The sequence below is a fragment of the Oncorhynchus nerka genome, linkage group LG6 (assembly GCF_034236695.1).
Source record: "Oncorhynchus nerka isolate Pitt River linkage group LG6, Oner_Uvic_2.0, whole genome shotgun sequence".
Taxonomy (NCBI): Eukaryota; Metazoa; Chordata; class Actinopteri; order Salmoniformes; family Salmonidae; genus Oncorhynchus; species Oncorhynchus nerka.
In genome coordinates this window covers 16,247,804-16,262,349 of record NC_088401.1, presented here as the reverse complement: position 1 = coordinate 16,262,349, position 14,546 = coordinate 16,247,804, and the positions used below count along the sequence as shown (strand labels likewise).

General features: G+C 47.6%; 1 pseudogene; it reads right to left on the bottom strand.

Moving 5' to 3' along the window:
- Positions 1 to 14,546, bottom strand: part of LOC115125910 (RAB11-binding protein RELCH homolog) — a 125,264-nt pseudogene that overhangs the window by 94,288 nt on the left and 16,430 nt on the right.

Genomic DNA, 14,546 nt, shown 5'->3' with positions numbered 1-14,546 from the left:
GAATGTTGTTTCCACCTCCATGCTTCATGGTTGGGATGGTGTTCTTGGAGTTGTACTCATCATTCTTCTTCCTCCAAACACAGCGAGTGGAGTTTAGACCAAAAAGCTATTTTTGTCTCATCAGACCACATGACCTTCACCCATTCCTCCTCTGGATCATCCAGATGGTCATTGGCAAACTTCAGACGGGCCTGGACATGCGCTGGCTTGAGCAGGGGGACCTTGCGTGCGCTGCAGGATTTTAATCCATGATGGCGTAGTGTGTTACTAATGGTTTTCTTTGAGACTGTGGTCCCAGCTCTCTTCAGGTCATTGACCAGGTCCTGCCGTGTAGTTCTGGGCTGATCCCTCACCTTCCTCATGATCATTGATGCCCCACGAAGTTAGATCTTGCATGGAGCCCCAGACCGAGGGTGATTGACCGTCATCTTGAACTTCTTCCATTTGAACTTCTTCCATCACAGGTCTGTGACAGCCGGAATTCTTACTGGTTGGTAGGTGATCAAATACTTTTGTCATGCAAAGGGTATATAACAAAGTATTGAGAAACTTTTGTTATTGACCAAATACTTATTTTCCACCATAATTTGCAAATAAATTCATTAAAAATCCTACAATGTGATTTTCTGGATTTTTTTTCTCATTTTGTCTGTCATAGTTGAAGTGTACCTATGATGAAAATTACAGGCCTCTCTCATCTTTTTAAGTGGGAGAACTTGCACAATTGGTGGCTGACTAAATACTGTTTTGCCCCACTGTATAAGTATTGATTGTAAAGAGAACAGGCAGTTTTACTGTTACACTAATTCAGTCAGTCAAAGTCAAACGTCTTTTGTTCCTAGTCACGTGTCCATGGTGTGGAGAGTGCAGAACTTAAAAAGGTGTGTCTTTGAGCTGGCAGTGGGAGGCCTACAAACAGTAGGAGCACAAAGGTGTGTGTGTGTGTGTGTGTGTGTGTGTTGATTCTGGCTGTCTAACGGACACAGAACAAAGTCCATACCCCCTGCCACCGAGGCAGAACAATCTCTTTTCTTCATCTTGTTTTCATACATTTTTGGTGGGAAGCCAGATTCTTCATAACTGTCAGTAGATCATTAAAACAATAACTGTGATATGCAAATCACATGGACTGTGTGGTGAGCCCACCTGACTCCACCAACCACTCCTCCGCACACACCAGTGTCACACAAACACACACCAGTGTCACACACACACACACACCACAGTGTCACACACACACACACCACAGTGTCACACACACACACACACACAGTGTCACACACACACACCACAGTGTCACACACACACACACACATGCCACAATCTCATAGATGAGGTCGAACCATAGCGGACTTCAACAAGCAATAGGATAAAGGTGTCCACATGCTCCCAGTCGAAACGGTTTGGTAGAGTTTGTGCGTACAGTTGAAGTCGAAAGTTTACATACACCTTAGCCAAATACATTTTAACTCAGTTTTTCACTGAGTCAGTTAGGATCACCACTTTATTTTAAGAATGTGAAATGTCAGAATAATAGTAGAGAGAATGATTTATTTCAGCTTTCATTTCTTTCATCACATTCCCAGTGGTCAGAAGTTTACATACTCAATTAGTATTTGGTAGCATTGCCTTTATACATTTGTTTAACTTGGGTCAAACGTTTCAGGTAGCTTTCAACAAGCTTCCCACAATAAGTTGGGTGAATATTGGCCCATTCCTCCTGACAGAGCTGGTGTAAACAGAGTCTGGTTTGTAGGCCTCCTTGCTCGCACACGCTTTTTCAGTTCTGCCCACAAGTTTTCTATAGGATTGAGGTCAGGGCTTTGTGATGGCCACTCCAATACCTTGACTTAGTTGTCCTTAAACCATTTTGCCACAACTTTGGAAGTATGCTTGGGACCATTGTCCATTTGGAAGACCCATTTGCGACCAACATTTAACTTCCTGATGTCTAAAGATGTTGCTTTAATACATCTACATCATTTTCCTCCCTCGTGATGCCATCTATTTGTGAAGTGCACCAGTCCCTCCTGCAGCAAAGCACCCCCACAACATGATGCTGCCACCCCCGTGGTTCACGGTTGCGATGGTGTTCTTCGGCTTGCAAGCCTTCCCCTTTTTCCTCCAAAGATAATGATGGTCACTATGGCCAATCAGTTTCATCAGACCAGAGGACATTTCTCCAAAAAGTATGATCTTGGTCCCCATGTGCAGTTGCAAACCGTAGTCTGGCATTTTTATGGCGGTTTTTGAGCAGTGGCTTCTTCCTTGCTGAGCGGCCTTTCAGGTTATGTCGATATAGGACTCGTTTTACTGTGGATATAGATACTTTTGTACCCGTTTCCTCCAGCATCTTCACAAGGTCCTTTGCTGTTGTTCTGGGACTGATTTGCACTTTTCGCACCAAAATACGTTAATCTCTTGGAGACAGAACGTGTCTCCTTCCTGAGCGGTATGACGGCTGCGTGGTCCCATGGTGTTTATACTTGCATACTATTGTTTATACAGACGAACGTGGTACCTTCAGGTGTTTGGAAATTGTTCCCAACGATGAACCAGACTTGTGGAGGTCCACAAATTTTTTCTGAGGTCTTGGCTGATTTCTTTTGATTTTCCCATGATGTCAAGCAAAGAGGCAATGAGTTTGAAGGTAGGCCTTGAAATACATCAACAGGTACACCTCCAATTGACTCAAATGATGTCAATTAGCCTATCAGAAGCTTCTAAAGCCATGACATAATTTTCTGGAATTTTCCAAGCTGTTTAAAAGGCACAGTTTGTTAACAAGACATTTGTGGAGTGGTTAAAAAACTAGTTTTAATGACTCCAACATAAGTGTATGTAACCTTCTGACTTCAACTGTACATTATGATGACATTTTGTGAGGGTTTTGTTCGTTTTGGACATCGGTGTGTTTTTTGGGGCTGTTCGGACACATAAATTTTTTTCTGGAGGCAAATTAAAGTTCAGAGCTGAAGTCCACCTCCATTCGCCAGTGATTGCACATTTTTTCTTTGAGAAATACTGCACCAAACATCTTAGTTAGATGGAAAATTACACAACTAAGAACTCCTCTGCAAAAACATCCAAATGAATGACAACTCCAGAAATCTATCTTAGATGAATTCTGACTATTTTAAGGAAGTGTATACTGGCTACTGCACATCAAGATGGACAAAAAGTGCTATTGCCTCTTTTCCGGTGGTGGCAGTTGGAGTCTTGTTTTAAAGTGTAATGCAGTTGATTGTTGATGTCATGAACATGTAAAGAGCTGACATCCATAACAGTATATCCCTTTTGTTTTACCTCAACATAGTGTGAAATACATACAAACAGTAGCCTAAATGTAGGATCATTTTTCTGCGGGAGATTCTGGATCTATCCCCTAAGGGCATTACAACGGCGTTTTCATTGTTTTGGTCGAGTTCGATTGATCCCTTTACCGAATATATACACAAGCTAATCTTAATTACTGAAACTAGCCATTACCCCTAACGGCAGGTAGCCTAGTGGTTAGAGTGTTGGACTTGGAACCGATAGCTTTCAAGATTGAATCCCTGAGCTGACAAGGTAAAAATCTGTTGTTCTGCCCCTGAACAAGGCAGTTAACCAACTGTTCCTAGGCCGTCATTGTAAATAAGAATTTGTTCTTAACTTAACTAGTTAAATAAAAATAAGTAAATAAAACAAATGAAAAAACATAAGCTTTTTCATACATGATCAAAATACTAGCATGGCTTTGTCCTGCTCGACTTTCAGATGAGACTGATGTGTGTTTGTAGCCAGTGGCGTGGGCCAGTGTTACACCTGGATGTGAGGTCAGGTGAGGTCATGCAAATGTGGGCGTGTCCAACTCACCTGGCACAGGTGTGCAACCATTCTCTAGGAGCAGAGAGGCATGCACAGAGCGAGACAATGAGTGAGAGAGTGAAAGGAAGAGGACAAAAAAGTGGAAGAGAGGGGGAAGGAGAGATGAGAATTTGTGAAAAACAGTGGAGACAGACATTGAATTCCAAACTAAAGACAGAAAGAAGCCTGTGTTGATGGGAGGAGGGGGGAGGAGGGGGAGATGAGGGAGGTACCTCTCGTTTGGCCAGGAGGACATTGGGGACGATGTGAGGGAGACAGCGACCCAACATCAGCATCACACTCTCTCATTGTCTGCTATCCTTGACACCTAAGCGGGGGGAGAGAAGGCTAATATTAAAAAGCGAAATACACATTTTGATATTTCACTGCTCTGAGGACTACATAGTTCAATGATTTCAATAGTAATATACTATACTCTTAAACATAGAAAGCTGACACTATGGTCACGTGACTGATTAGGGGTGACCTCTGACCTCTGCCCCCAGACGACTGTCAGCTGACATCTTACAAAAGGACAACAGGGCCTGCTGGAACGCTGGTGACAACTTCCTGTCAATGAACACAAGGCGAAAAGACGAGAGTGAACGACAATCAAGCTCATTCCAGTCGAGAGAAATAGAAAGAGTGTTTATTAAAGGCCACTGGCTCCATCTACAGGTCACCCTGAGAAACTACACTATATCTTCAGACTAACCTGTTGGGCTGGTCAAACACCACCGTCCCTCTGCACTTCAGCTTGGCATGGGGCTGTGTAGAGGTGTGTGTAGGGGAACTGACGGTCTGAGTGGGGGGGTTGCTCTCAGTGTGGGGCTTGTCAGGTTCTGAGGCTCTCCTGTGGTCCAGGTACTGACCGTTGTCCAGGGGGGACCGGGGAGGTGTGGATGAGGAGGAGAGGGAGTTGAGATGTGAGCCCTGGTCAGGAGGAGGGGGGGACACAGTCCTTCTCAGGCTTTGGATCTCACTGGAGGAGAGAGAAAATAAATCTGAATAGCTGTAAAGTTGTAAGGATTGGACAGAGCGCTGACTGAATAGGCCCTGGGTGGACAGAGTGCTGAAATGCCAGTTCAAAGTTCAAGGGATAAAGGTCACATGCTGTAGCAGTGACATTTTCAAATCTAGCATCTGTGACCACATAGGGTGGAGTGTAGAGCCCATCCTCTCTCAACACACACCTCTGTAGTTTCTTGATCTGGTCAGCCAGACTCTGTTTTTCCTCGTTCAGTAGACTGATCTGATACTCAAACTCCTCAACCATCTCAGTGTGCTGCTGAAAGAGAGGCAGAGAAGAGGATTTGAGTAAACATTGTGAATGGAGAGAAGGTGTGTAGACTAAATCAGTCTGAGTGGATTGTTTAGAGCTCTCTATCTCGCTCTCCTACCTGCTGCAAGAGATCAGGTATCTGGACAATGTAGTTCCCAGTGAGCTCGCCTGCCTCCACCCCCACGGATACATCCACTGTATCCCGCGGCGACGGAAGGGCGGAGCCACAGTTCCTGTAGATCTGTAATAGATCAGGAGGCTTCGGAATGTTCAGGCCCACATTGTGCCACAACTCAACGTCCTGAACAACCGTGCGAGATGGGATGATATGTTTATATACTTTATAGAGCCTTATATGGCACATTAAATACTTGAGCGTCAAATCAAACATTACCTGGTCATCATTTTCATCAGAGAAGGTGATGGCCGACAGTTTGTACTCATTCTTTAATAAATATTCATTCACAAGAAAATTTAAGGCTCGCTTCTCCAGTGGGCGGATAGGTTCCTACGAGTATAGAGACAGATGAAACGTCAATCAACTCGAAGTCACGTTTTTCAACAAACTGTAATTTTGAAGAAACATTGTGTAGTCGCTGCAGTGGTACTCCACAACTGCACTTCATACAGTGACTAACAACATGTAGGAGAGAGTCCGGCCTACCTGAATCTCAGGATTTCATTTGTAGTTCTTGTTTCTCTCCTGAGTGTCGCTCTCTAGAAAGACAAAGCAACAGAACAGATGAACCCTTCCATCCCAGTGAAAGAGGGGAGGAGCTAGAGAGAAGCTCCATAAAAAGGGAGAGATGGAGAGAGGGATGACATGGAGGAGTAGAAGTGTTAAGTACGCCACCTGCTGCCTGAGTCAAGTTGGCGCGTAGAGCCTGAATGGTCTCCTTGGCTTTCCGTAGCTCAAACTCCAGCACTGGACAGGAAGTGACATCACAACACACAGGAAGGAAGTGCATCCAACCAAGGAGCAGGAACAAACAAACAAAAAGATGGCCATGAAAAAAAAAAAAAATAAATAGAACAAAAAAAATTGCCATAGAACAACATGTATTGTAAGAAGCTGAGGCAAAAAATAGAGATTGATAAAAAATAAAAACAGGAGACAAACTATGGGGTCTAATGAACACATGCAGCAGAGGATCCTGGGATAGCTGACTAACGGAGAGTCCTTCAATCTATATGAGTATCTAAGGCTGCTGACTAACGGAGAGTCCTTCAATCTATATGAGTATCTAAGGCTGCTGACTAACGGAGAGTCCTTCAATCTATATGAGTATCTAAGGCTGCATCCCAATAGTCTAGTGGCTTCCTCTCCTCGTCTCCTTTACTTCATCTGCACTGATCTGAATACACAGGACAGGTGAACGCAACATGGAGGACACCTGGGAATCTATCACCTATCGTGAGACAGGGAGAGGAAACCACTCTTCTCTATTGGGATGCAGACTATAGAATATGCTAATAGCCGTCTGACCAGGGATTTTACAATCAATAGATAAAAAAGTGAGTTTGGAGTGGCGCTTCTAGCATTGTGGTTGGTCAAAGAATTAGTCGTTTTAATAGGATATAATATTAGGCCTATGCATGGGAGTGGATACGATAGCCGCTAATTACCCTGTGCATTAACAATACTTACAGGAGAGAAATACATGTATATGAATTGTAATTACATACGCTACATTGAGAGGCGTCTAAAACCTCAAGTCATTTCCCAGTTCAAGTTTGTCTTTAGACAGGAAGAAATCCACACGGGAGGAAGAGAAGCAATGGAGACCAGAGAGGACATGTTGCATGGCTGTGCACCAAAGATCTGCCGCTTCAGTAGGTCAAGTCTGTCCCAGTTCAACAGGAAGCGGTCCAGACACATTTTCCCACTGCTGATCAAGAGCGCACAGGATGCAACAAAACGGAAACAAAATGAAGAACAAAAGTGAAGAAGTAAAAAATAAAAAATAAGCTAAGAAAGAAGAAAGCAGAGAGCTGCTAGCCTAGAGGAGTGTTGTCCAGTATTGGAGCCACTGGGATGGGATCACAACAGCCAAAACACCCAGAGTCAGACAGCTGGGGGAGACATGTTGGGACGAGGGATGGAGAAGGTGGTTTAGGGGGGAGATGCCGAACCACAGGGAGGAAGGGATGGAGGAAGGGCAGGGGTGGAGGAGTAGAGGGTATGTGGTTGTGGAGAAGGGACCACAGGCAGGGAGGGCAGGGGTGGAGGAGTAGAGGGTATGTGGTTGTGGAGAAGGGACCACAGGCAGGGAGGGATGGAGGGAGGGCAGGGGTGGAGGAGTAGAGGGTATGTGGTTGTGGGGAGAAGGGACCACAGGGAGGGAGGGATGGAGGGAGGGCAGGGGTGGAGGAGTAGAGGGTATGTGGTTGTGGGGAGAAGGGACCACAGGGAGGAAGGGATGGAGGGAGGGCAGGGGTGGAGGAGTAGAGGGTATGTGGTTGTGGAGAAGGGACCACAGGGAGGAAGGGATGGAGGGCAGGGGTGGAGGAGTAGAGGGTATGTGGTTGTGGAGAAGGGACCACAGGGAGGAAGGGATGGAGGAAGGGCAGGGGTGGAGGAGTAGAGGGTATGTGGTTGTGGAGAAGGGACCACAGGGAGGGATGGAGGAAGGGCAGGGGTGGAGGAGTAGAGGGTATGTGGTTGTGGAGAAGGGACCACAGGGAGGGATGGAGGGAGGGCAGGGGTGGAGGAGTAGAGGGTATGTGGTTGTGGAGAAGGGACCACAGGGAGGAAGGGATGGAGGGAGGGCAGGGGTGGAGGAGTAGAGGGTATGTGGTTGTGAAGAAGGGACCACAGGGAGGAAGGGATGGAGGGAGGGCAGGGGTGGAGGAGTAGAGGGTATGTGGTTGTGAAGAAGGGACCACAGGGAGGAAGGGATGGAGGGAGGGCAGGGGTGGAGGAGTAGAGGGTATGTGGTTGGTGGAGAAGGGACCACAGGGAGGAAGGGATGGAGGGAGGGCAGGGGTGGAGGAGTAGAGGGTATGTGGTTGTGGAGAAGGGACCACAGGGAGGAAGGGATGGAGGGAGGGCAGGGGGTGGAGGAGGGAGGAAGGGATAGAGGGTATGTGGTTGTGGAGAAGGGACCACAGGGAGGAAGGGATGGAGGAAGGGCAGGGGTGGAGGAGTAGAGGGTATGTGGTTGTGGAGAAGGGACCACAGGGAGGGATGGAGGAGGAAGGGCAGGGGTGGAGGAGTAGAGGGTATGTGGTTGTGGAGAAGGGACCACAGGGAGGAAGGGATGGAGGGAGGGCAGGGGTGGAGGAGTAGAGGGTATGTGGTTGTGGAGAAGGGACCACAGGGAGGAAGGGATGGAGGAAGGGCAGGGGTGGAGGAGTAGAGGGTATGTGGTTGTGGAGAAGGGACCACAGGGAGGGATGGAGGGAGGGCAGGGGTGGAGGAGTAGAGGGTATGTGGTTGTGGAGAAGGGACCACAGGCTTGCTCTGCTGCATGGTTCCTGGAGAATCCTCCAGACCTCTCATCTTACAAAGCTAAAGGGTTGGAATTGACATTTGGCATTTTGCCATTCAGAAAAGGAAAGATAACAGGCTAATTATAAGTCACATAAAGAGATGAGTTTAGATGTGGAGCTCATGGTCCTGTTATCAGCCACATAAACAATAAGACAGAACATATTTTGAAGGAAAAAAAATCCCAATAGTACTTTGCATTTTATTCACAGTACTGGTCGCTAGTCATCATATATGTTCTGAGGTGAGGAGAACAAACGCTAGAATAGGCTAGGCTATATCAGCCTACACCATAACACAGGTCTGTGTAGTGGACAGACACATTGCTCCTCTACTAGTCAGTTCATCCTCTCTGCTCGTATTCAGTTCATCCTCTTTTTCACTTCATTTCATTACAGTCCCAACGGCGTGATTTGTTTGATCGTAGCTAGCTACATAGCTAGCTACATAGCCGTCTTTGTTTCAAAGATAATTGTGTAGTCTAGAGCGATTTTCTAGGTTAGCTAGCCAGCTATTGTCGTTCTCCTAACGCAACGTAACGTAACCAACACTGCTAGCTAGCCAGCTAGCTCCCGATAAGCAGCATTGTAGAAACTTCACACTCAACGGTACGACTTGATTAGGGTAGTGTCAACAACGCAGCTAGCCTACCCCAGCAGTACTCTATCATTTTAATCATTTTAGTCAATTAGATTCTTGCTACGTAAGCTTAACTTTCTGAACATTCGAGACGTGTAGTCCACCTGTCATTCCAATCTCCTCTGCATTAGCGTAGCCTCTTCTCTAGCCTGTCAACTATGTGTCTGTCTATCCCTGTTCTCTCCTCTCTGCACAGACCATACAAACGCTCCACACCGCATGGCCGCAGCCACCTAATCTGGTGGTCCCAGCGCGCACGACCCACGTGGAGTTCCAGGTCTCCGGTAGCCTCTGGAACTGCCGATCTGCGGCCAACAAGGCAGAGTTCATCTCAGCCTATGTCTCCCTCCAGTCCCTCGACTTCTTGGCTCTGACGGAAACATGGATCACCACAGACAACACCGCTACTCCTACTGCTCTCTCTTCATCCGCCCACGTGCTCTCGCACACCCCGAGAGCTTCTGGTCAGCGGGGTGGTGGCACCGGGATCCTCATCTCTCCCAAGTGGTCATTCTCTCTTTCTCCCCTTACCCATCTGTCTATCGCCTCCTTTGAATTCCATGCTGTCACAGTTACCAGCCCTTTCAAGCTTAACATCCTTATCATTTATCGCCCTCCAGGTTCCTCGGAGAGTTCATCAATGAGCTTGATGCCTTGATAAGCTCCTTTCCTGAGGACGGCTCACCTCTCACAGTTCTGGGCGACTTTAACCTCCCCACGTCTACCTTTGACTCATTCCTCTCTGCCTCCTTCTTTCCACTCCTCTCCTCTTTTGACCTCACCCTCTCACCTTCCCCCCTACTCACAAGGCAGGCAATACGCTCGACCTCATCTTTACTAGATGCTGTTCCTCCACTAACCTCATTGCAACTCCCCTCCAAGTCTCCGACCACTACCTTGTATCCTTTTCCCTCTCGCTCTCATCCAACACTTCCCACACTGCCCCTACTCGGATGGTATCGCGCCGTCCCAACCTTCGCTCTCTCTCCCCCGCTACTCTCTCCTCTTCCATCCTATCATCTCTTCCCTCTGCTCAAACCTTCTCCAACCTATCTCCTGATTCTGCCTCCTCAACCCTCCTCTCCTCCCTTTCTGCATCCTTTGACTCTCTATGTCCCCTATCCTCCAGGCCGGCTCGGTCCTCCCTCCCGCTCCGTGGCTCGACGACTCATTGCGAGCTCACAGAACAGGGCTCCGGGCAGCCGAGCGGAAATGGAGGAAAACTCACCTCCCTGCAGACCTGGCATCCTTTCACTCCCTCCTCTCTACATTTTCCTCCTCTGTCTCTGCTGCTAAAGCCACTTTCTACCACTCTAAATTCCAAGCATCTGCCTCTAACCCTAGGAAGCTCTTTGCCACCTTCTCCTCCCTCTTGAATCCTCCTCCCACCCCCTCCTCCCTCTCTGCAGATGACTTCGTCAACCATTTTGAAAAAGAAGGTCGACGACATCCGATCCTCGTTTGCTAAGTCAAACGACACCGCTGGTTCTGCTCACACTGCCCTACCCTGTGCTCTGACCTCTTTCTCCCCTCTCTCTCCAGATGACATCTCGCGTCTTGTGACGGCCGGCCGCCCAACAACCTGCCCGCTTGACCCTATCCCCTCCTCTCTTCTCCAGACCATCTCCGGTGACCTTCTCCCTTACCTCACCTCGCTCATCAACTCATCCCTGACCGCTGGCTCGTCCCTCCCGTCTTCAAGAGAGCGAAGTTGCACCCCTTCTGAAAAAACCTACACTCGATCCCTCCGATGTCAACAGCTACAGACCAGTATCCCTTCTTTCTTTTCTCTCCAAAACTCTTGAACGTGCCGTCCTTGGCCAGCTCTCCCGCTATCTTTCTCAGAATGACCTTCTTGATCCAAATCAGTCAGGTTTCAAGACTAGTCATTCAACTGAGACTGCTCTTCTCTGTATCACGGAGCGCTCCGCACTGCTAAAGCTAACTCTCTCTCCTCTGCTCTCATCCTTCTAGACCTATCGGCTGCCTTCGATACTGTGAACCATCAGATCCTCCTCTCCACCCTCTCCGAGTTGGGCATCTCCGGCGCGGCCCACGCTTGTTGCGTCCTACCTGACAGGTCGCTCCTACCAGGTGGCGTGGCGAGAATCCGTCTCCTCACCACGTGCTCTCACCACTGGTGTCCCCCAGGGCTCTGTTCTAGGCCCTCTCCTATTCTCGCTATACACCAAGTCACTTGGCTCTGTCATAACCTCACATGGTCTCTCCTATCATTGCTATGCAGACGACACACAATTAATCTTCTCCTTTCCCCCTTCTGACGACCAGGTGGTGAATCGCATCTCTGCATGTCTGGCAGACATATCAGTGTGGATGACGGATCATCACCTCAAGCTGAACCTCGGCAAGACGGAGCTGCTCTTCCTCCCGGGGAAGGACTGCCCGTTCCATGATCTCGCCATCACGGTTGACAACTCCATTGTGTCCTCGTCCCAGAGCGCTAAGAACCTTGGCGTGATCCTGGACAACACCCTGTCGTTCTCAAATAACATCAAGGCGGTGGCCCGTTCCTGTAGGTTCATGCTCTACAACATCCGCAGAGTACGACCCTGCCTCACACAGGAAGCACAGGAACCACTGAGGAAGTACAGTTCCCGCTCAGCCCAGTCAAAACTGTTCGCTGCTCTGGCCCCCCAATGGTGGAACAAACTCCCTCACGACGCCAGGACAGCGGAGTCAATCACCACCTTCCGGAGACACCTGAAACCCCACCTCTTTAAGGAATACCTAGGATAGGATAAAGTAATCCTTCTCCCCCTCCCCCCTTAAAAGACCTAGATGCACTATTGTAAAGTGGCTGTTCCACTGGATGTCATAAGGTGAAAGCACCAATTTGTAAGTCGCTCTGAATAAGAGCGTCTGCTAAATGACTTAAATGTAAATGTCCTCTCTGCTCTTTAACGTATTCAGTTCATCCTCTCTGCTCTTTAACGTATTCAGTTCATCCTCTCTGCTCTTTAACGTATTCAGTTCATCCTCTCTGATCTTTAACGTATTCAGTTCATCCTCTCTGACCTTTAACCTATTCAGAGTAGATTAGCTGGTGGGGGTCGTGAGAAAAGCTCAGGATTTTTTTTTTTAATTTTACAACATCCAGTGACATCGACAGCTCCTGTGAGAGAAAATAACACGGTTTCAATTACATTTGAAGAACATGGAGGTAAATCTCTCTAACGCTGTAGCCTCACTAGACAGGCCCATGGAAGGCTATGTAGGTTACTAACAGGGATATTTGAATGGGTAGGTAGATCTGGAATGGAACCATAGTGACGTCATCCTCAGTGAGCTCTACTGGGCTGGTGTGGCCTTATGATGTCACATCATACATGGCTGGAGTACTACTATGATGTCATAAATGGCTGGAGTTCTACTGTGACAAAGGGCTGGAGTGCTACTATGACATCATAAAAGGCTGGATTTACACTAACAACATAAAGGGCTGTAGTTATACCGTGACACCATGCAGGGCTGTAGTTATACCGTGACACCATGCAGGGCTGTAGTTATACCGTGACACCATGCAGGGCTGTAGTTATACCGTGACACCATGCAGGGCTGTAGTTATACCGTGACACCATGCAGGGCTGTAGTTATACCGTGACACCATGCAGGGCTGTAGTTATACCGTGACACCATACAGGGCTGTAGTTATACCGTGACACCATACAGGGCTGTAGTTATACCGTGACACCATACAGGGCTGTAGTTATACCGTGACACCATACAGGGCTGTAGTTATACCGTGACACCATACAGGGCTGTAGTTATACCGTGACACCATGCAGGGCTGTAGTTATACCGTGACACCATGCAGGGCTGTAGTTATACCGTGACACCATGCAGGGCTGTAGTTATACCGTGACACCATGCAGGGCTGTAGTTATACCGTGACACCATGCAGGGCTGTAGTTATACCGTGACACCATGCAGGGCTGTAGTTATACCGTGACACCATGCAGGGCTGTAGTTATACCGTGACACCATGCAGGGCTGTAGTTATACCGTGACACCATACAGGGCTGTAGTTATACCGTGACACCATACAGGGCTGTAGTTATACGGTGACATCATACAGGGCTGTAGTTATACCGTGACACCATACAGGGCTGTAGTTATACCGTGACACCATACAGGGCTGTAGTTATACCGTGACACCATACAGGGCTGTAGTTATACCGTGACACCATACAGGGCTGTAGTTATACTAGTTATACCGTGACACCATACAGGGCTGTAGTTATACCGTGACACCATACAGGGCTGTAGTTATACCGTGACATCATAAAGGGAAAGGAAAGGTCCAGTATACTCTGTCTGTATTTCTATCCCTTCCCCTGCTCTTTTCTGTCTGTTGTCTGTTTTGTCTCTCCTTCATGTCCGTCTCTCGATCTCTGCCCGGTCAGGACAGGTACAGCTCGTCTTACCTGCCACCCTCTCGTCCGACTCCCGGTTCCCGTCATCAGAGTAACGGGCGAAGTCCAGAGAGTCCAACGTGCTGATGCTGCCCGCTCAGTCTGGCAGGAGAAAGGCACAGAGAAAGCAATCAAATCATTCAGCCCATTCATATAGTGATCATTACAGTATTCACCACATTACCCTGGCTATAAACAACAGCTTGGGAGAACAGACAACATAACACTATGTGGAGAGTGGACAGGAGAGGACATGGTAGTAGACGACACCCAAACCGGTTTGTTTTCTGGGTTATACATCGTCCTGAGGGGTTTCCTACAATGGGGCAAAAAAATATTTAAATCAGCCACCAATTGTGCAAGTTCTCCCACTTAAAAAGAGGAGAGAGGCCTGTAATTTTCATCATAGGTACACTTCAACTATGACAGACAAAATGAGAGAAAAAAAAATTCAGAAATCACATTGTAGGATTTTTAATGAAATTATTTGCAAATTATGGTGGAAAATAAGTATTTGGTCAAAAACAAAAGTTTCTCAATACTTTGTTTATATACCCTTTGTTGGCAATGACAGAGGTCAAACGTTTTCTGTAACTCTTCACAAGGTTTTCACACACTGTTGCTTGTATTTTGGCCCATTCCTCCATGCAGATCTCCTTTAGAGCAGTGATGTTTGGGGCTGTTGCTGGGCAACATGGACTTTCAACTCCAGCCAGATTTTCAACCCCATAGAAAATCTTTGGAGACTAGCTAGGCCACTCCAGGACCTTGAAATGCTTCTTTGTGTCAAGAAGCAGTGCGGCTTGGCAGGGTCGTGTTTCGGAGGACGAATGGCTCTCGACCTTTGCCACTC